Raw genomic sequence first — 22,022 nt, forward strand, 5'->3', positions numbered from 1 at the left:
ATCATAATTCTGATTACAGAAATAAGTCCGACCACCTGCGGTTGTCCACATTCTGGACAGTAAATTCTCTGCATTGATCCAGAAAAGGTCATGATTCATGTAGGATTTTTCTGCCCTGGTTGGACTCCATCAAAAGTTAAACCTGTAAACATCCAGGATTCACATCCTACATGCAGCTCTGGACCAAACCGTCATCTAGAGCCATAACTAGAGGTTATGCAGCTCTAGTTATTTATGGAAGAAGTTCTATAAAGCTCTAGAGAAGTTTTATGGATAAAACTGGAAGGACAAACAGCCGAGGCTCCAAACCCAGCCTGGCTGTTTATGTGTTCTCCCTGTACGTTCCTGCGTTCTCTCTGGGTACTCCAGCTTCCTCCCACAGTCCAGAACCGTGACTGTTAGGCTGATTGGTCTTTGAAATGTGTGCAGGGTTGATTGTGTCTCTGTGTTGTCCTGTGACGGATGGATCTCAATCAAACAAAAAGCCAGATAATAGAGACAGAATTCGCTCTGAGATTAAACCTAAAGCAGCAGCTCCAACTCCAGCTGCGGATTTATGGCCTTAATATTTGCATGAATATTAGTTCTGTTATTAATAAAGAATAATAAAGCCGAAACACCTGGAGGCTGTCGTCGGTCGGAGTTTCAGTTCATGAGCCGCTGCTGCGTCTCGTTTCCTTTGAGCTGAAATATTTGTCCTCCCACGTCGTTGTGCCTGGGCAAAGAGGAGGAGGAGGGGAGGCCTCAATAAGGAGCGCTTTGTTCAGGCCCCCTCCTCCTGCAGCTCAGAGAGAGACAGCTGAATAACGCTGCATATCAATCCCCATCCACTGAGGGAGTTGCTAAGCTACAACACCCACCGCCTCCCACCAGCTGCCCCCCGTCACTGAGCAGAAAGAGGCCGAGATGTAGAGGAGGATGAACGGCAGGATAAGCTCAAAGCCAAACTGCTCAGTTTCCTCAGAAACCAGTTCAACCAGAGGCAGGAATATCCCTAAAACCAACACTGTCCCCAGTTTGAACCACACTGAGCTTTTAATCCTGCAGAGGTCATGTGATCAAATGTTTTCTGCAACAAACTGAAACTGACTCACTCAATTAGAAAAAAAATATTTTTCATGATAGGTACATAAAACCCAGAAGGTTTTGTGCTGACAGGAAGAACAGCTGATGGATTCATACAGTCATCCATCCATTATCTCACTGTTATCATTAATAAGGTCACCAGGGGAGCTGGTGAACTTCTCCAGAGGTCAACGGGCGAGAGGCGGGTACACCCTGGACTCAAATAGTTCTATCATAAATTATTAATATTAATCATCCATCCATTTTTTCAGGTCAAAGGGGCAACAGGAGGGACGGCTGAATAACGCTGCATATCAAGGCATATCAGGAGGGAAACCAGACATCCGTGTCCCAACTGACATCCTGCAGCTACTCTCTGGTACCCCAGGGCAGAGGGGAGAGCTGGTCCCTCCAGCGGGTTGAGGTTCAGTTTTTGAAAGACTGAATCTCGACTCAGTGTTAGCTCCTCTCTGTAGAAACTTCTTCCTCATCTTGATTGTCTCCACATGAAACTGTATGGAGGGCTGAGAGTCGGATGGATCATCTCTGAAAGGCCGTCCAATCGGTTCTGTAAAGGTCAATACTTAGCAGAGTCACCAGCAGCTCCTTCCAGATTCCTCTCAGTCCAGAAAAAGGATCAGCGTGAATCTGGACTGTCGTTCTCTGATCTGGACACTAACACACACACCCTCACACACACCCTCACTGACAAGATGTTTCCATTGAAACCTATAAAAAAGTAAAACTCTTACTCATGAAGACCTCAGTGACCAAACAGCAGCTCTGGTGTTCTCAGCATGAAGATCACAAAGTCCAAATGAAACCTCATTGATGAGACTTTGTGTTTTTAAACAGGAAACTGGAGATGATTTGATCCGACTGTTCAGATTAGAGCTGCATAAAATAAAGCTTTGATTCAGGGCATGAAATATTACAGAGGCCTGCTTGGATGTAGTATCTGTCTGATATGCTTTCCTCTTGGGAATAATCTTCTCCTCTGCAGAATAATGGACTTCAGATGGTTTGGAGACGACCTTTGAACTTTTCTTAGATTAATGGCAGAACCAGTTATTGCTCTGATGTCTTTCTGCCTCTGCATTGTGCTAATACACATCTGGCTGCTACTTTCTAAAACTTTTGAAAACTTTAACAATGCACCAATATTTTCACTCACTTCTTCTGGGTTTTGGTTCATTGACATGAATTTTTGTCATTTTCCTGTGCATCAAAAATCAGTTTAATCGTCTTTTCATAGATGTTTTACTGATCAGTAGTTTACTCTGTGCTTCCATTGATTTCAGTGCTGCACCAGATATTATTTAGATCTTGGATTCTCTGGAGTTTGACGCTTCCCATCATTTCCTGCCGTTCCGGATGAACACAGTGGGCTGTGGTTTGTTGAGAGGCAGACGGCGGGCGGTGGAAGCTGGCTGGAGGCCCACCAGCATGCCGCTGAAGGACTGCCCATCCTCTTCCTCACTGAGTCCTTCAAGAGGACATGGGAAACATCACAGGAGCCCACAAGTGAACTCTGGGGGTCTCCTTTGAGCGCTGAGCAAACAGAGCTCTCATTAAGTCAACGGCTCTCAGGCTGGGAAAATGGCTCCATTCAAATTCAGTCAATGAGAAACCAGCCAGAGCAACTGTGGGTTCTGCTGGAGGCCTGAATGAAGAACTGGACCAGAATCAGTTTCATTATGGAGAGTAGCTCATAATGTTTCTGACGTGTTTAGATTCTGATTAAAAACCATCCTCTGTGATAATGTTCTGTATTACGAAGAACAATTTTTATACGTTTTTTTCTATCAGTAAGAATAAAATGAAATGTTTGTTTGATTTTGGGTTGCTGCTTCTTACTGACATCTCAACTAAAGCTAACAAAACTTTATACTGTTTTAAATCCAGCCAATAATTTCTGATACATCAATACTTAATGTCCTAATGAGTCTGTCGTCCACCTGGGGGGAGCTGCTCATGATTCAACTAAAACATTTAATGGCAATTTTATTTTATGCCCTTGAAGTCATAAACTGTAAAAACATTACTGATACAACAGTGTTGCTAATGATTGCTGTTTATTTGATGTTCATATTTGCTCTTTCCTCCCTGTCATGTCGTTATTGTAAATCTGAATTCGTTTTAATTTCTCATCTGCTTAAATAAATAAAAGTTATCAAAACAGGCAGCTCCTCTGATGATGGGAGAAGATAGGCCGACCTTTCTTCCTGCAGGTAAACTTTCTTAGTCTGATGCTAATCTGTTCTGCTTCCTTCACCTCATCGGCTGCAAACTCTCCTCCTAATGAAACATGCTGAGTAAAGGAGCTCCAGGTGGAGCGGGGCCAAGGTACTGTATGAGCAGACAGCAACAACCAGGTGAGGATTTTAGGTAACATGGAACTGAGAGGATGCAACAAAAGAAACCCAAGGGCGTAAAAATCCCCGGAAGGAGTCGGGGGCGTTCAGGACCCCCCCAATCTGGGAAAAGTCTAGAACCCCCCCCCCCCCCCCCCCCCCCCCCAAAGAAATCATAAAGGAAACCCTTGTATTTAAACAATATCAATATAAAAATGCAAAAGAACAAAATAAATCTGCCTTTTATCTAAGAAAAAATTAAGGATAAATTTTAGGTCCCCCCTACCATCATTAGAACAATGGTTCCGTCCAAAGTGTAGGAGGAGCAACAGCTGAACGGACAGGTTCGTCAGAACCGCTGAAGAGAGGAGCTAGCTGTTAGCTGTGGCTCTGCAGCACGAACATAAAACCCTCCAGTAAGTAAAAACTTAAAGCAAAAGACATTTTACACCTTTTTTTTTTTACGTTCACTGCTCAATAGGAAGAAACACAGTAACAAAAATCAGACCGCAGTTTGTTCACTTCGTTACGTCGCCATGATAAACCACCACGCTATGCCTTAAATCAAAACTAACTGCATTGCTTTGATAGACTTAGCTTTTTTTTGTTAAAGGTAGCAGATATCTCAATTATATTTAGCCCTTTAACTTTTACATTAATAAGAAGAGTTTGAAACTGAAGGGGCTGAGCGTTAACACTAGCCGAGAGCAGCTAAAAGAAAATATGCCTTTATTTCTTCCTGTCTTCAACCTAAGATACATTTTATTAATTGGAGTCACTCATTAAAACTTGTTTTTATTTAGAGTCTTACATTTTGTAAAGGTGTAGCAGAGATTAGATCTGTGACTCTGAACCAAACTCGGATCTAAACAACATTTTAATTTTAGTTTTACTTCTACGGGTCTCAACAGTTTGTTGACTTTTTGTTGTACATTACCACTTACTAGTCATTTTTGGTCCTGCAGCTTGAACACACTAAAAACTTTTTAAACCACATTACATTTCACTGTAACTTTTCTGACCCCCCCCTTTGTTTATTGTCCCCCCAATAATGAGATGGGATTTACTCCCTTGAAGAAACCAATAAAACCAGGAACATTAAAAACTGTAGAGTGAAAAGTCAATCTGAAACAGGTGAGTCTATTCAGCGGGAGGCTGGAATGCTGCACTTTCATGCAGAATCCCATTTGAAAGTAAAAGGCAGTTTATTTACGAGATGTAAAAATGTGCGACTGAAGAAGCTCTTCCTCCTGCACAGGTCCAGATGGTCTGGTGAGGGTTCAGGTGGGCAGGTGGCGAACTGCAAACATGGAGGAAGATCTGAAGAGCTTTGCACACGGACCTGAGTGCAGAGAAAATGGAGGTGAGTTTAACTCACAGTAATTAGTGGTAGGATCTTCACTAGCAGACAGGAGTCTACCACGAGGTTAATCTGAGGGATAAAGATCCTTAAATCCTCAGTGGCTTGATGATGGAGTCTGCTGCAGATGTGAAGGCAGCACATGGTCAGGAGCGCCCTCTGCAGATAATCCTCTCTGGAGTCCAGACTCACACAAACATACACTGACTCTCTGCAACCGACTGTTCGTCTAAGATAGAATACTGTCTAATTTGTTCAGAGCTGCGCTGCAATTTGACATCAGTGAGACAGGAAGTGAGACACAGTGGGAAAGTAAAACACATCCACTTCTGGAATATACAAGCAGAAATGCAGTGAACTCATGGTGGAAGTCCAGCAGTACAGAAAATGATGTTCTTCTTCCACACTGGTCCTCTCCAGTTCCAGCTGCCATGGGGGGGTGGTACCAGAGGAGTCTCTGTTTTGGTGCTTGGTGGTTCAGGAGGGCCCTGAGCCACCAGGGGGAGCTAGATCCACGTCTTGGTGGCAGAAGACAGTTTTGAAAAATACAGTAAAGTCAACACAAAGCGGTAACAAGAGTATCAAACAACTCAGAAATGATTGTGAAATGCACAAATACCCCTTCTTCTTTTTTGGGGTGGGGGGTTCCTGACCACAAAAAAAAAGGGAAAACAATTGATGACCCCAAAAATTCTTTGTTTTTCTTTTAATAAGGCAGCATTCCAAAGTCATTTTTATGTTTTGGATCTTTAATTTTTTACAGTTTTTATTAAAACCTTCTTCACTCTTGAACATATTTTGTATTTTTAGTTAAACAGATCTTAGTTACTTAACTTATCTAATTCTGGCCTCTTAAGTCAAAAAGTTTGAGGTGGAATCTAAAATAAGACTTGTAGTAATTTGTTTCTCCACACGGGGGCAGTGTTGCTCCACACCATCATGTGGTTGAATGAGTGAGTCAGCCTGCAGAGAAACAGTAAAACTTTGAGAATCTTTTTTATAATAAACTAAATAATCATTTACTGTTTGTTTTCTGATATTTTAGCTGTTTAGCAGAAGTGGCCCGTGTTTCCTCTGGGTCGGACCTGCTGCAGGGTCTCCATGCTCCCTCTGCAGTCACATGACCCGCTTGTTGGGTTCATTGATTATCCTTTCGTGCACACATCCATGAACGTGCACGCTCCTCTGTCTCTCTGTGTTAGCCTCTGGGTGGGCAGGCGACCCGTCAGCCTCCCGGTCCGAGCCCTCGATGGGACAAAGTGGGCACAGTTAATGCTGGGCTGTTGTTCTGGGTTATGTAACTCTATCAGTGGGATCAGCGCAGTCCAGCTAACAGGAACTGTTCAGGACCGTTAAACTCCTGCTTATCCTTCGCAACCATCATAAACCTCTTCCTGCAGATCCTCTTGCCACACAGGGAAACTTTTATTACCAACTCGTACATCTGCAGCTCGGGCTGGGATACATTTTTCACCCCCAGCATCAGTGCAGGGAGTTTTCCATCAGTGTGTGTGTGACTGGATGTTTACACAGCAGGCCTGCAGTTTCCTAACAAAGACCAGCTCCCTACATCCATATTTAGACTGTTAGAAGCTGCAGCAACTGAACTGCCATGATTTCTACCCGCATATGGAGAACGTTCTGCTCTGACACCGTCACACTGTCCTTCTGGTGTGGTCACACGGTTTATGTTTGAGCCTGGATCTTGTTTAGGGCCTGAAATAAAAATAATTCTTCACAACTGAGAGAAGCAGCCATTGTTCTTCCAGAGATCTGAGGAAAGCTGCAGATTTAGGCTGTTAGTTTGAGGATTTATAGCAGAATTAGTTCTTCATTCATGCTCACATTGTTTTACAGAAAGTCAAACGATGAATCCAGAAAACAAAACTGTGAATGAAAACATCTTGTTCTTCCTGCATGCATCGCTTCTCTCTGGGTACTCCCAAAAACACGACTGCTGGGTTAATTAGCCTCTGTGTGTGTGTTTGTTTGTAATACTTTGTGGGGACCATTTTCCTGGCACGTACTACGTTGTGGGGACCCACTGCTCCTTGTGGGGACCGTCAGCCTGGCTAATGGAAACGGGGAAACCAGGCTGACCGGAGCAGCAGCATTGATTTAAAAACTCACGCTGACGTTTCTGACTGGGGGAAATTGATCCGACTCTGGTGCTCCAAAGCTTTCAGTAAAATGACATTTAAAGATCGGAAGCGGTGGAAATGAGGACAGCAGAGCGGCTGATTGCTCTCTGTGGTTCAGCCGGTTATGAAAACACTCAGACATCCAGGCTGAGAGCTCAGGATCCGAACTCAACAAGCTGCTTCACCAAGACGAAGCTGGAAATCTACGATTCTTCCTGCAGAAAACACTGAGGACGACCACTGAGCCCAAATATTGATCCGAGTGGGTTATCTTTACCTCATATCACATCTTTGTCTGCTGAACAGGCTGCAGGTTAACTCACTCAAACCTTCATGCAATGAAAACATCTAACTTTGACTAGGCCACTCTAAAATCTGTATTTGTTTAAACTGAACCATTTCGTTTCTCCATTTGTTTGAAGATTAGAAATGTTTAATTGTGACCAAAAATCACAAGGATATAAAAACTTTTTGCAGAACTTTAGGCTGAATGAAAGAATTTATTAAAACTGGTAACCTAGGCAACAGGCAGGAGAACCACTGGAACCAGAACCACTAGAACTGAGAGTCCAGAACTCGATCCAGTCAGAAGTTCCTGATATTTTTTACTATATGATGGATGGATTATGATGTAATTAGGAGTGAATTGTGCTAATTAATCTCAACCTGTCTTTATAATTGGATTTAATTGGATTAATATGTTGATATTAAAGACGTTCAGGACATTCGTTGAGGATATTTGGTGAAGTGTGAATAAACTGAACTGAGTCGATCCGGTTTATGGAGGTGTTGCAGTTTGTGGTGTGAGAGTAAATATTTTAGTATATTCACGAATAAACGGGATAAAAAATTAAAGTAACTTATCCAATGTGATGTTTCTAATCATTCAACTCATTCAGATTAACAGTCAGAATAACTTCAGCTGAAGCAACCAGTCAGTTTCTATTTATTAAGTTTTCTGATGGAAATTCGGTCCCAGGTCCGTCCTGCTGATCGTTTATTAAGCTGGGAGATTTTAGAAAGATGTGAAACGTTTGGAATTCCTCTGCATGTTTTAGGCACTCTGACGAGACGTGGAGCTGCAGTGAAGATGGGTCAGAGGCATTATGGAACAATCGGTGCACCGATTGTAGTTTTCTGGCCGACCATTGATTATCGATCATTAAAGAGTCTGACCTGCTGATTCTGATTTTGGCCAATGCAGATTTCTTTTGGCTGAAATGTTGCTAAATATAGCAAGAAAGTCACTGACTTGGCAACATTGGGGTGATTCCTGCAAACATGCAGTGTGGTGATGAACCACTACTGCTGCTCTGTAACATCAGAGGCTGATGTTAAAACCTGACGTGGAAAAGATCAGCTTCATGTGTAAGAATCGGCCGATCACAGATCTCCCAAAGTGAAGGAAACCAGCGCAAATCAATCAGCGCAGCTCTATTATGATTATTATTTTATTATTATTATTATTATTTAATATAACATTATTAATATAACTAGAAACCATCCTGCTGCTGTAGAAATTTAAGATAGACTTATTTATTTATTCATTTCATTTTTAAAACAGGAACAGATTAAAGAAATCATGCCTGGCTCAGCTTTATTGCTGGGAACATAAAAACACGTTGACGTCCAACATCACAATTACTACATTTTAATTACATATAAAATGTTTTTAAGGCTGGTAGTTGTCAGTTGGTAACAAGCAAACATTTCGGTCTCTGCATCTCGTTTCCTCTCACGCTCCAACCTGCCTGCATGTTCTGATGTCTGCCCGGTTCTGCAGCCTGTAATCCCATTACTGCGCTGCCCCCTGCTGTGCATGTGTGGCTCTGCAGGCTGACGCTTGTTCTGGTTTTTGATAGTGCAGGAATCAAACCGCGGAGCTGCTGTGATTTTTCTGCGTCCCTCCGTTTGAAGCAGAGCTGCCTTTAATCCCCAGCTTCCCTCCCCCTCAGAGACTCCAACCCTTCCTGTCCTTCCCTTTGTCTCTCTCTTCCTCCCACATCTTCTCCCCCTCTTTCCTTCCATCTATCATCATCCGCCGCCTTCAGCTAACCGGCCTCCCAGCAGAGAATTATGAATAGGATTCAAATCAGTCGAGCTTATTGTCTGCCGCCCCCTCTCTACCTGCCCCCTCTGCGTCTCTGTCCCTACTTTCTAACTTTCTCGTCTGTTTTGAATCGATTGCATCCGACCTGACACCCACATCTCTCAGCTTCCTATGGATTAACCCCTTCGCTGCCTGTCTGAGGCAGGCTGAGGGGAGAGCGAGACTCGTTCTGGTTCACAGATCATTAATCATCCGTTTTCTCCACTTCCTCTGCTGAAAATTATGCAGCTACAAAACCTGGCCATGATCTAATGCTACGGGCTCAGTCAAAGTAACGAGGAGGGAAATAACCCAGAAAACATCTAGTTGTAGGAACCAATCAGGTGTTCCTCCAGGTTCAGCCTGATGAATTTCTGCTGACATTAACTGTTACTTTTAGAAAATTCTCGTTTTTAGTTTGTTTTTTTTTGTTGTTTTTTACTGCAGTGCTCCCAGTTCAGATCCAAAGCCAGTAAGCAATAAATCAATTCATCTTGTGATAAATTAAAGCAAGATCAATCATTTTCATTTGCATGATGTATCTTTTTTCTTCTTTTTATCAAAAACTGGATGACTAAAGTTTTCATTTTGATGCTTTTTTCTCTCAGCTAAACCTTTTATTTACAGACTTTCTGATTCATTTTATTTGTTGTTTAGAGACGATAATTTGTCCCAGAAATTATAGCAATAAACGATAATATTGTTGATTTTAGACCATTTTCAAGAAATATAACAGTATTATCAAATATCAAACTTAAATTTCTAATGAACATTAGTAAACAAAACAGAAAAACAAATAAAATGAATTATGAAGTTTTTGGTAGAGAGAAATAATAAATAATTCAAATGGAAATTATTCAGTTTGTTTTAATTGATCATGCGATTAATTGATTTATTGATATAGTAAAAACGATGTCTGAAGGTTTAGAAAACATCAGATTATTTCAAGTTTCTTAACCTTTTTTGTGTCTCTGCAGTGTTGTGTCACCTTCCTGCTCATGAGAACACAAAGCAACCTGAACGACTCGGATCAGAACCAAACAGAAGCAAAAGCAGCAGCAGAACACAGACCGGGCCAGCACCGAAACAGAACCGGTCCATCTCATCCTCCTGGTTTATCCTGAAGTTGATTCAAGGTGAGAATATCTCCAGATGTTCATCAGATCAGCTGCTCAGCGGGTCAGAACCAGAACTTGGTCTGTTCAGAACCAAGCGGGTCCAGCAGCAGAACCAACGCTGTGCTTAACCTGTCATTTTCTCCTCCAGTCGTGTGGCGACGCACACGCGCGCGTCGCCATGGTTACACGATGTTTAAATATAGGATATACATTAGCAGCTGCTCAGAGGCAGCAGGAACACACATTCAGTCATTTTCCTTTATTAAAAACAAGATGGAGGCAGAAAACGCAGGAGGAGCTTCAGGCTGAAGTTTGGAGCTGAAGTTTATTTTAGTTTTTAAAGACAAAGTGTCATCCTTCCCTCTGACCATCCATCCTTCGTTCAGCTCCTAAACTACTGGAATAGTAATAATAAATTTCACTACTGGAGGAATTTTAATCAACAAATCAATCAGTTTTTTACAAACACTGATTTTGACGGACCGACTGTCTCAGGGCAGAACTCAACCTGTTCATTAAAGGGACAGTGTCAAGTAAAATCCACTTTTTTACCTTTATGTCCTGTCATCGTGTTATTCCTTCATCTAAAACAAACCTGGGGAGTTGAATTGATTCTTTAGTGCTGTAGCTGCACCTCTATTGGTCCAAAGGCGTCCAATCAGCAACCAGATCAGGTCCTTTCTGATAGCTGGAGGTGCTTAAGGCCTGGGAACGCTTCAGATTTGCCCCACTGGTTTCCCTGCAGTGGGACACGTGGTCTTTTGAAGCTAACGTTTCAGATATTTGCTCCCTATGAGCTGCCATGCTGCCACCGAACAAACAGGTTGATGTTTTTCATAAATGGCAGCTTTAAGGAAGCCGCAGCGTATCTTCAGCTTTCTGGAGAACTGATTCATTCCTGCATGTGGAGGCTGAGCTGAAAGATTCAGGGGAACAGCCACCGGTTAATCAGTGTCACAGCTTGAGAGCGATGACTGCAGCAGCGAGGCGGTTATATAATGTCAGACTGTGGGATTCCCAGCAGCTCTGCCTCCTCCACTCAGCAGTCTGAGGAGAGGAGGGGGGGATTGATGTCGGTGATTGCCATCATGAGTGTGAAGCGTTTAGATTGGCCACCAGCTCCTCTGCTCCTCAATAATCCAATAATTACAAGAAGCATGTTAACCGGGATCCCTCTGCTGCAGCTGAGCAGAATCAGACTCGCATCCATAATGCAGCCAGCCTGAGAGCACAGCGGCGACAAATTATGCTTGGAAAGCCAAACAGCAACACATCTCTGCAGGAAGCTTCCCTCTGAAGCAGCAACTCCAGCAGCCGTCACTGGGAGTATTCCTCTGGTCCCCCTGAGGTCTCTTTAAATAAAATATCAACTCTGTTTTAATTAAAATATCTGGATGTAAAGGGACTCATGCAACTCTGACAACTTAAACTGGGAATATGGTTGGAGGTGGCGACTCCAGATTCAGACAAAATAACAGATTTCAGACGCAGCCGGTTCTCAAAGACTTGAAGCTTGACTTGGACTTGGAATCTCATCTTCTTCATCGTTCCACCCGTACATGCCATCATCATCATCATTCTCTTAGACTGAGGGTAGCTGCAGAGTCAACGTCTCGATGGATCCTTAGAAACATGACGGCTTCACCAACTGGCGTCACAAACTGGATGGACTGGTGGGGATTACGCTCAAATTCAAAGGCACTTTATTCATCCAAGAGGGAAATTAAATATTTTAACTCATAAAATCCAAACTTGCTTTACAAACAAATGAATGATGCAAACTCCAAACACAAAAATGAAAAGCAAAGAATGCAAATATAAAATGCTGCAAACACGCTCAACAAGACAGAAGTCCTCCAGACCACTAGGGGGAGTCGATCACCTAATCATACAGGATCACATCCTCTGTAAATGTCACAATTTAAAGCTGCCGTATGTAACTTTTATAAAAAATATTTGTTTTACATATTTGTTGAAACGGTCACTATGAGGGTAAAATATGAGACAGATAATCCGTGAAAAAGTTGAGCTCCTCTGGCTTCCCCAGTGCTAACCAGAAACAACCAATCAGAGCCAGGAGGCGGGTCTTAGTAATGACAATCACAAACTTGTGGCACTGCTGATTTCCCCCTTTCTCTCTGCTACGCTGCCACTAGCATAGGCTGTGGTGAATGCTAAGGCTCATTAGCATGACCATTGATGATGACGGATTAACAGTTTTGCTGGAACGGTAAGTTGTTTCTCCACCATTAGCACATTTAGCACCGAGTACATGAGGATGACTGACAGCGCTAAGACCCTCCTCCTGACTCCGGTTGCTTGTTTTTGGTTTGGAGCGGTGAATTTTTTCAGACGGTTATAGTAGCTCAGGGAGTAAGTGGATTAGACCAATGTTTTCACAGATTATCTGTCTCACAGCAGGGAATTGTTGTCTAAACATGCAACGATTCAGCCAAAAAACAGATGAACAAATCAGAACCAGTGCAGCAGTTTATCTGCAGCGATAAGGGCGTCCATCAAGTCTGCTCTAAAGAAGAATCTGAGCTGATGCTCAGGAGAACAGGATGAACCAGTAAAATGGTTGAATTTTTTAGCTGTTTTTCAGTGGATAATTTCAGATTTGCTGAATGGAATTGAACGACTCTGTTCTGATACTTTCTGACTTTGCTGTCTGTAGTCCTCGGCTTCTCGCCCGCCGGCTGCAGCAGCAGATATGAATCTTTAAAAACTTCTCATATATGTAGAGTTTTATTTATTCAGCAGGGAGAGCGACTTCCTGAAAGAGACGTTGCATTAAAATCATTTCCCCCAAACCTGTAGAGAAGATTTTCTCCCTTTGGGACTTTTTCTGCACGGTTAATATATAATGTATAATAATAACTTCATGTAGGATTTTTTTAACATATTGAAAAAGACCTTCCCACTGAAATTAAAGGTGAATTACTAATGCAGCAGTGCTCCTGCATGGGGAGGGCTGCTGGCTTCCTCTGCAGAAGCTGCAGGTTTTTGGGAGCAGAATCTTATAAGACTGATCCATTATTCACTCTGTTTCTACCTGAAGATCTGAAGGTTGTCGGTTCAGTTTCTTCACACCAGTTTCACCGCAGTGAGGCTGAACGACTCACCTGGTCAGGACGGATGGCTCCTTACGAACATGACGGAGCTACTTATGACACTGGAGTCGCCAACTCCAGTGTCATAAGTAGGATTGATTTGGAGTGTATGAAGCTGAATTTAAATTTGTCTGCATGATTAACTGGACTGATTAGATTATCTGCATGAATTGGATCCATTTGTCTTCTTAAGTGCTGAGAAATAACATTTATATCCAACTGGTGCTGAATAAATGAACACACAGAGGAAACCTGACAAGCAAACTGAAGGAAATGCACAATATTATCATATATGTGCGCATTAAGACTGAAAATGTGGCAGTTAATACCAACCTGACAGTCTAAGTGTCTGGTACAAACACAAAATAAGCTTTATAAAATGTCTTATGGGGGTTTTCCAAGCTCTGTGAATTAAAACATCCTTCATTTAAAGTATGGAAGCCTAAGGAGGACATGCTTCCTGTGTTTATAAAGTTTTGTCAGAGGAAACTAAAGGCTCCTTTATCATCCAGCATCAGCCTGAAAAATGTCCAGTTATCATGAATCAACTAAAATTGTAATGCGTAGAGGTGATAGACCTTCAATATTTTATTTTAATGTTGCAGTTCAACTAAGTGAAACTAAAAATGCAATAAATAAAGTTATATGCGACAGTGAGCGGCTGCTGTAAGCTTTAAGCTGTAAAGATGATTGTTTGATGCTGCTGCTCAGATTTGTAAACATCTGATCAATCTGCCAGATTTATAAATATATATGCTATAAAATATACATGTGAGAGAACCCATTTAACATGAATTATTAATGTAACATAACTCTGACTGAACTCTTGTCTCTATAATGGTCTATAATAACAACTATGGAGGCTCTAATCGGGGCTTGTGTCCATGAAAGCGACCCGGCTCATTTAAGACCCGACCCAAATTAAAGTTCATGAAGACGCAGCAACTTTAAAGCAGTAGAATAAGATACTTTTTTAATTTCTTACATTCATTCTTTCTTGCCGTCTATAGCTAACTTGCTAGCTATAGATAACTGTAGCAAAACGTGGTAGCTAGCTGTCACGTGTTACAAATGTGCACAAGTCTTTTTCTATATTCTGCTAACATTGAATAAACACAATTTCTCAATTGCGGTGTTTCCATTAAATAATTAATTGAATTAAAATAACACATGAATAAGCTTGTTAATATAAGCGGTAATGTAAGCTGCATTTTGGGGAAATTGTAGTCGGCCATTTTACAGAAGAATGATGCACAACTTTTTATGAACTGTGAGGCTGTGATCTCTGGTGGAGCCGGTGACAGATCCATCATCCTCCTGCTACTTCCTGTCGTCTTCTTCATAGTTTTCTCCAGTAGTAACATCAGGCTGTCGATCATGTGACTCGTGATGTGAATAATTGTTTCCATTACAGTTTTGTGAAAAACATCCACTTCAATACGGCTGAAAAACCACCTGATCCCAGAGCAGTTTTTTTTAAATTTCTGTTTTATTTTAATTTGCATAGTTTTATAGTTAATGGAGACGCAGTTATTCATATCTGGCTCCTCTGGCTGCCCTCATGTCAGACGATTCTCATAACTTCATGGAGCGTCTTTGGCTGAGCTGCACAGCAGAGTCTGAAGAGTCACAGTGAGACAGATGAAACAGACTTTTGTCTCTTTCACCTCCTCACCTTCTCCTCCCAGTCCATCCTAACCTTGTTTTCCTCCTCCGCTCCATCCGTCCTCCGCCTCCCACCACAGAGTGTTTTAGGACTCTGCGGACGGATCATAAAGTGTGTTTTTTACAGCCTCCTCCTCTCTCGCTGTTTATCTCGGAGTGAATGGACGTCAGGAGCTCGTTGAATATTTACAGCGGCCATTAGCGTCTCAGCTCAAAGGAAAACAGAGCAGAGCAAACTCAGGGGAGGGGAAAGAAAGAAAAACCTCCATATTTTCTGTTTTATTCTTGGCTTCACAGAACAGATGAATCAACTGATGATGCAGTGAAACTGCATCCTTCGGATTTCCCTCCGATCGTTTAAAGATGTCTTGATCAACGTTTCTCCAGGGATCCTGGAGACGTTTCAGTGTTTTTCTTTGCTTGCTTAGCACCAACTTTCAGTCCAGTATTTGACTCAAGAAATCATCTATGAATTATTGAAGCACTAAAAACCGTCCTTAATTTAAAAGATGGACTTGTGTTTAACAGACAGAAAACAGTTGTTTTATATCTACAAAGTAATTCCCAAATTCGTTCATGATAATCTGGACTAGGCTGAAGGGGCTGAGTGGGAGGGGCTGCACCTCGGAGGCGGAGCTAGGTCCACCCAGACATTTTTCACAGTTGAATGGTTGCTATGGAGATTAAAAGATTTCTTAAACATGATTGAAGGAATCAAAGCAACACTCCAATTTGTCTTCTATGAGGAAATATAGAACTAAAACATGGTTTAAACCTAAAAAAAGGTAAATTTTTACATCATATTTACTGTTCCTCTAACTCTGAATAAACATGAGGGCATGATCTGCCTCGGGCAACAACTGAAAAATAAAATATCAGCGTTTTATTTGTCCTGCAGGAAAATCTCTGCAGCCGAGACAAAAAGATTAAGTGTTTAGCTTCTCAGTGTTTGTGCCACAGCGTAGATCTATGTCACACAGACTGAGTTGCTTCATTTCACTCCTGGAGGAGAGGTTTGGATCTGGGTGAAAAGCAGGCTCACCTCTCCGTCTGCTGCACACATTAACCAGAGCGCCGCCATCTCACCGAGACCTGCGGTCACTAAGAGCCGCTCTGAGCAGGTCTAGGTTCCGACCTGACCCGACCCGAAATCAGCTTCATTCTCTTCGCTGAGGAGGAGGAGCAGAAACCACTCTGGGTCAAACCTTAACTGGGTCAGCTTCGCTTGAATTAAAGAGGGGCGGGAGCCGCAGAGATCCATGGCTCAGGCGGGTCGTCTGTTCGTCATGGGCGCCAAATGTCTGAACCTTCAAGGAAGAATAAAAGGAAACCAGAAGCTCCTGTTTGTTACATTTATTCTCCTGAATCGAGTCTTGAAGCAACAGAAAGTTGCTGCTGAATAAGGGAGACAAAGTTCTTGAACTCTTGGATAAAGTTGAAGGAAAAACTCTGAGGCCTTGTTCAAACATAGCCGGATATTTATGTAATTTTGGCCTTTCATCCCATGTAATTTAATTGAATATAACTAAAAATTATTTGTAATGAAAACTCTGGCCAGAGTGAAGATTTGCCAATTCTCCGTTTTTGTATTTGCATGTGGAAACCAAAGATTTGGAGGTAAACATATGACAGTCTGTAACAAATACTGGGATCCTGACGTCGCATGTCTGATCATTGTTTCTAAATCAGATACTGATTCTTACGTTGTTTCAGATACTTTTTACTTGTGCATTTATAAACCCAAATGATCCAACATGGAGGCTCAATGTCGTTCATTGAGAATAAATTAGAGTTCAGGAATAAAGTTTGAACTATTGAGAAAACCAAAAATCGTAATAAAGTGTGAATTTATTTAATGTTTTTGAACCAGAAATCTGGCGCTGACAGACGGCTGCTGAGCCTCAACCAGAACCTTTAGGAACGATTAGTTTCCTTAAAGGATGATGAATGTTTTTCTTCCTCTCCGTTTCATCGGTATGTCACTGGGAATCACCCGTTGCTGATCATCTATTATTGATCGGCTGCAGCTGTTAATTATGGATGAGGTTCCTAACGAACACCACCGCCGGCTGAGATCTGTTCTCACCTTCCAGGAGAAATGCAACGGAGACGTGATTTCCCCAATAGAACATTGAGTGACAGTGAAGGCACCGTGATGAGTTCAGGGCTCATTTTAATGTAGGAAACTTGTGTTGTTTTAAATTTTCTGAAGACATCTAATGATATTCAGCCTATAAATTTGATATTTTAGTTTTTTCCTGCAATGCTTTAGTTCCCTCAGTTTATGTTTCCCAGGGGAATAAAACCATGTGACACGGAGGCTAAATTCTCCTCAAAATGGGAAAGACAAGACAGTGCGGCAGTAAGATGATAAATGAACTTACGGAGCGTTTCCCAGGTCAAAGTGAAAGGGTTCAAAATAAAGGCAGAGAATCAAACACAGGGCATGCAGGACAGGAGACAACCTCATATTATATTACATTTAAACTAAATATTTAGTTTTTGAACTAAATGTTTAATTTGTTAGCTAAATATTTGGCTTGTGCATTAATTTAGTTTGGAACTCTGACATTTATTAATATATGCATAATATGGTGAAATTATGACTGAAACATGAATATCCACATTTTTTTCTGACAGAAAAATGGACGTAGAAATAATCAGGTTCAAATAAAGTTATGATCCTAGTTAGCAACACAAGCCTTATAGAAATAGTCGCAGAGAACAAAAAGTTGCACAATAAATCCTTTAAGAGCAACATTTGAAACCAGACATTAACCAGAAACAAGAACAAGTCATTAAAATGATACTTGAGTCGTTGTAAATCAGAGGAAATGAGCTGCAGGGGTCAAAGTTCAGGAAGCAAACAGGATCAAAGGAGTTTTAATGACGCAACGTCTCGGTTCTGCAGCCTGATGCTGATCTGCTGTTCATCTACAAACTGATCGTATGGGGAACTGGACCGGACTTCAGCTTCAATTCTTCCAGCTGGAAACCAGCAATCAGGCTGACCTCTGACCTGAACATTCAGAGCCACATAAAGACAGTTACAAAGTCGGCCTTCTATCAGCTGAATCAGAGGACGAATGTCTCAGCATCAGAGAAACTCATCCATGTGTTTATTTTTAGTCGCATTGATTACTGCAACAGGTCTGACTAAAAAAATCAATGGTGCAGCTGATCCAGAACGCTGCTGCTGGAGTTCTGACTAAAACCAGGAAGATCAATCAATCAATCAATCAAATTTTATTTGTATAGCACATTTCAGCAGCAAGGCATTTCAAAGTGCTTTACATCATATCAAACACAGAAACACAATGCAACATAGAATCAATAATCAAAACACAGCATTAAGTCAAGTTCCATCAATAAATTTGTAATTGATTACATTTCAAATACAATCCTAAACAGGTGGGTTTTTAGTTGAGATTTAAAAGAAGACAGTGTTTCAGCTGTTTTACAGTTTTCTGGAAGTTTGTTCCAAATTTGTGGTGCATAGATGCTGAAAGCTGCTTCTCCTCGTTTGGTTCTGGTTCTGGGGATGCAGAGCAGAACCAGAACCAGAACCTGAGAGGTCTGGAAGGTTGATACAACAACAGCAGATCTTTAATGTATTGTGGTGCTAAGCCATTCAGTGATTTGTAAACTAACAACAGTATTTTAAAGTCTATTCTTTGAGCTACAGGGAGCCAGTGGAGGAACTTTAAAACTGGTGTTATGTGCTCTATCTTCCTGGTTTTAGTCAGAACGCCAGCAGCAGCATTCTGGATCAGCTGCAGCTGTTTGATTGATTTGTTGGACAGACCTGTGAAGACGCTGTTGCAATAATCAATACGACTGAAGATGAACGCATGGATGAGTTTCTCTAGATCTGGCTGAGACATTAGTCCTTTAATCCTGGAAATGATCCACGAATTTGGAACAAACTTCCAGAAAACTGTAAAACAGCTGAAACACTGACTTCTTTTAAATCTCAACTGAAAACCCACCTGTTTAGAATTGTATTTGAAATGTAATCAATTACAAATTTATTGATGTAACTTGACTTAATGATTGATTCTATATTGCATTGTGATTCTGTGTTTGTTATGATGTAAAGCACTTTGAAATGCCTTGCTGCTGAAATGTGCTATACAAATAAAATTTGATTGATTGATTGATTGAAATGTTCTTCAGGTGATAGAAGGCCGACTTTGTGACTGTCTTTATGTGGCTCTGGAGGTTCAGGTCAGAGTTCATCACTACTCCCAGGTTTCGGGCTGATCGCTGGTTTTAGTTGTAATAACTGAAACTGTGCATTGACTCTAGATCTATAGCTCTAGATCTATAACTCTAGATCGTTCCTCTTTAGGTCCAAAAATAATAACTTCAGTTTTGTTTCTGTTCAGCTGGAGAAAGTTTTGGCACATCCACACATTTATCTGTTCTAAGCATCTGTTCAGTGATTGGATGGGGTCAAAGGTCACCTGGTGACATCGTAATGTAGAGCTGTGTGTCATCTGCATAGTTATGGTAGCTAATATTATTTCCTGTTATAACCTGAGTTAATGGGAGCATATAAATATTGAATAAAAGGGGCCCTAGGATTGAACCTTGGGGTACCCCACATGTGACCTTTGACCTCTTTGATGAAAAGTTTTCAATTGAAACAAAGAAATCCCTGTTCTTTATGTAGGATTCAAACCAGTTAAGAACTGGACCGGAGATAAAGCACACCACCCAGTTCTACACTGAGAGACTTTAAACTACTGCTGGTAGTTTAGAAATCACTGAACGGCTTTAGGATCTGCTGCTGTTCGATCAACCTTCAGACCTCTTAGCTCTCTGGTTCTGGTTCTGCTCTGCATCCAGAACCCGAAGCAAACATGGAGAAGCAGCATTCAGCTTCTATGCACCACAAATCTGGGACAAACTTCCGGAAAACTGCCGAAACACTGAGTTCCTTTAAATCCAGGCTAAAAAACCCGCCTGGTTGGAGTTGCTTTAAAAACATAATAAATGAAACATTGATCAATAATCTGATATGTAACGACGGCAAAATGCAATGCTTCAGTTGTTGAGTGTGTTTTTATGACTTTGTATTTTTGTGTTTTTATGATGTAATACAAATTTGAACTGCCTTGTTACTGAAGTGCTGCTCAAATAAACTTGATTGATTGATTCAGTGGCTTCATTCGGATCAGAACAGAACCGATCAGGAGTAATAATCAGTTTAATAAAACCTATTTTCCTCCCAGACATCATCTCCGTCAGCCTGAGCTGATTTTGGTCAACTTTACGTCACTGGAACCTTTAACTTGTGGAAATTGTGGTTCTTTGAGCTGCTTTTGGTTATTATGAAGTCGGGTTAAAAAAACATCCCAGGTTTCCTGACTCAACATCTCCAGAGCGAATTTTTCTGCCACCTGCAGTGAAACCTCTCGCTTCAGGAACAGACGTCCCACCGAACGCTTTTCTTTGAAGCCGCTTGGAAATCTGCAGCCTGTTTCCATCTGCAATTAGTAAATAATTTCAGTTTGAAATCAAAACCAACCCGGAACCAGACGGGTTCTCTGCCTCTGCAGATGTTTGCTGGGCTTCATCTTTAATTCTGAGTGAAAAGCATCAGGTTTTAATGTGAGCTTCGTTAAATCTTCTGTCTGGAGTTTAAGCTGAGGAGAAACTAGCTGCAGGAACGAAGGGAAAGGTGGCAGAGCAAGGATTTACCAAAGGCCACTTCCATCTTCTCTCATTCAGTTTGACTTCCTCCCTCCTCTTCCTCACCCCCGCAGATGCCTTGATCTTGCTTTAGTCTCTTTCCTCCATCCAGAGAATCATTAGAGCTCAGATGTGATGGCTGGGACACATCAGAGGGAATCTGCAGCCCAACGTGTCGAAGTTTCACCTTTTTTCAACTCTTCCTTTCCTTTTCTGATCTCATTAACATTTACATTCACTCCAGAGATCCTCCACCGCTGAGCAGCTCCCACCGTTTCATCACTTTCTGCTGGAGAAAAACTTCTGTTCCTGCAGGAAAACATGTTTATCAGGTGAAGAAAATAAAATCTTCTTCCTCATTTATTACCTGTCTGTTTCTAACCTTCATCATTTTCAGCAGATCTCAAGTTTCTATGAAGTAAAAAATAAGATGAATTAAATTTTCTCATTTTTCAGTGTGATAAGCACCTGGAAGCAGAGTTTCAGAAAGGAAGAGCTTCTTAAAGAGACAGAGGCCCATTTTCAAGGCTTTACCTTGGGAAGTAAATTTTTTAAGTTATACTAGATAAATGTAGTATTTTTATAACAACTTAAGGTTACATAGTTACATGATTGTGCTATGAAATGGCATTATGTGGATGGAAAATACATAACACAGTCCCTTTAAACAACTGCATGATTTCTAAAGATCTATTGGATCAACAAGAAAACACCAAACTTTCATCCTCAGATCCATAGATTCTGATGCTGAAACTGGATCAAAGTTCTTATTTTTAGGTTTTATTCTGAGCAGAAATGTTTGTTTTTTCAGGATAAACCTCCATTCCTGTAGCAGCAGGACCCTACAGAGCCGTGGCAGCTCAGACTGAAATCTGCTGCAGGTGCAGATTAATTCAACTTGTCACGATTCTTTACTGTTTGGGGGTCTAGAGTTACATCTGTTTAAATTAATTCCTTTAAGTTCTCAGTTCGGCTTTGCGCCACCCCTTTATGTTTTCTCTGTTTTTTAATATTTTATTTTATTGTTGTTGCTACTGACCGAGAAATCATCAGCATGTGAATATTGAAAAGAGAGCGTCTGTATGTTTAACTTTTTCTGAGCAAAACACCTGCAGTTATTACATTTGCTTTTGGAAAGCATGAAGAAATTCAAGAATGGAAAGGGAAGCGAAAAAACGTGGAGCAACTTTTATATTTCGTTCAGGGGATTAAAGAAAAGTGAAGGTTTTACTAGACATCTGCAGCCACACAAGGAAAAGTAAATAGAAATGCTTAATTTTCTAACATCAACCTTTGGGCAAAAGTGACAACATGCTGTAAAACCATAGCAACGCTAACAACAGTGCTTCAGCTACACAGGGAACCTTTTAAATGAACTCTGCTCTTTTAGCAGTACATAAATTAATTCTTGTTTTAGATG

The sequence above is a fragment of the Xiphophorus hellerii genome, chromosome 20 (genome assembly GCF_003331165.1).
Source record: "Xiphophorus hellerii strain 12219 chromosome 20, Xiphophorus_hellerii-4.1, whole genome shotgun sequence".
NCBI classification, from domain to species: domain Eukaryota; kingdom Metazoa; phylum Chordata; class Actinopteri; order Cyprinodontiformes; family Poeciliidae; genus Xiphophorus; species Xiphophorus hellerii.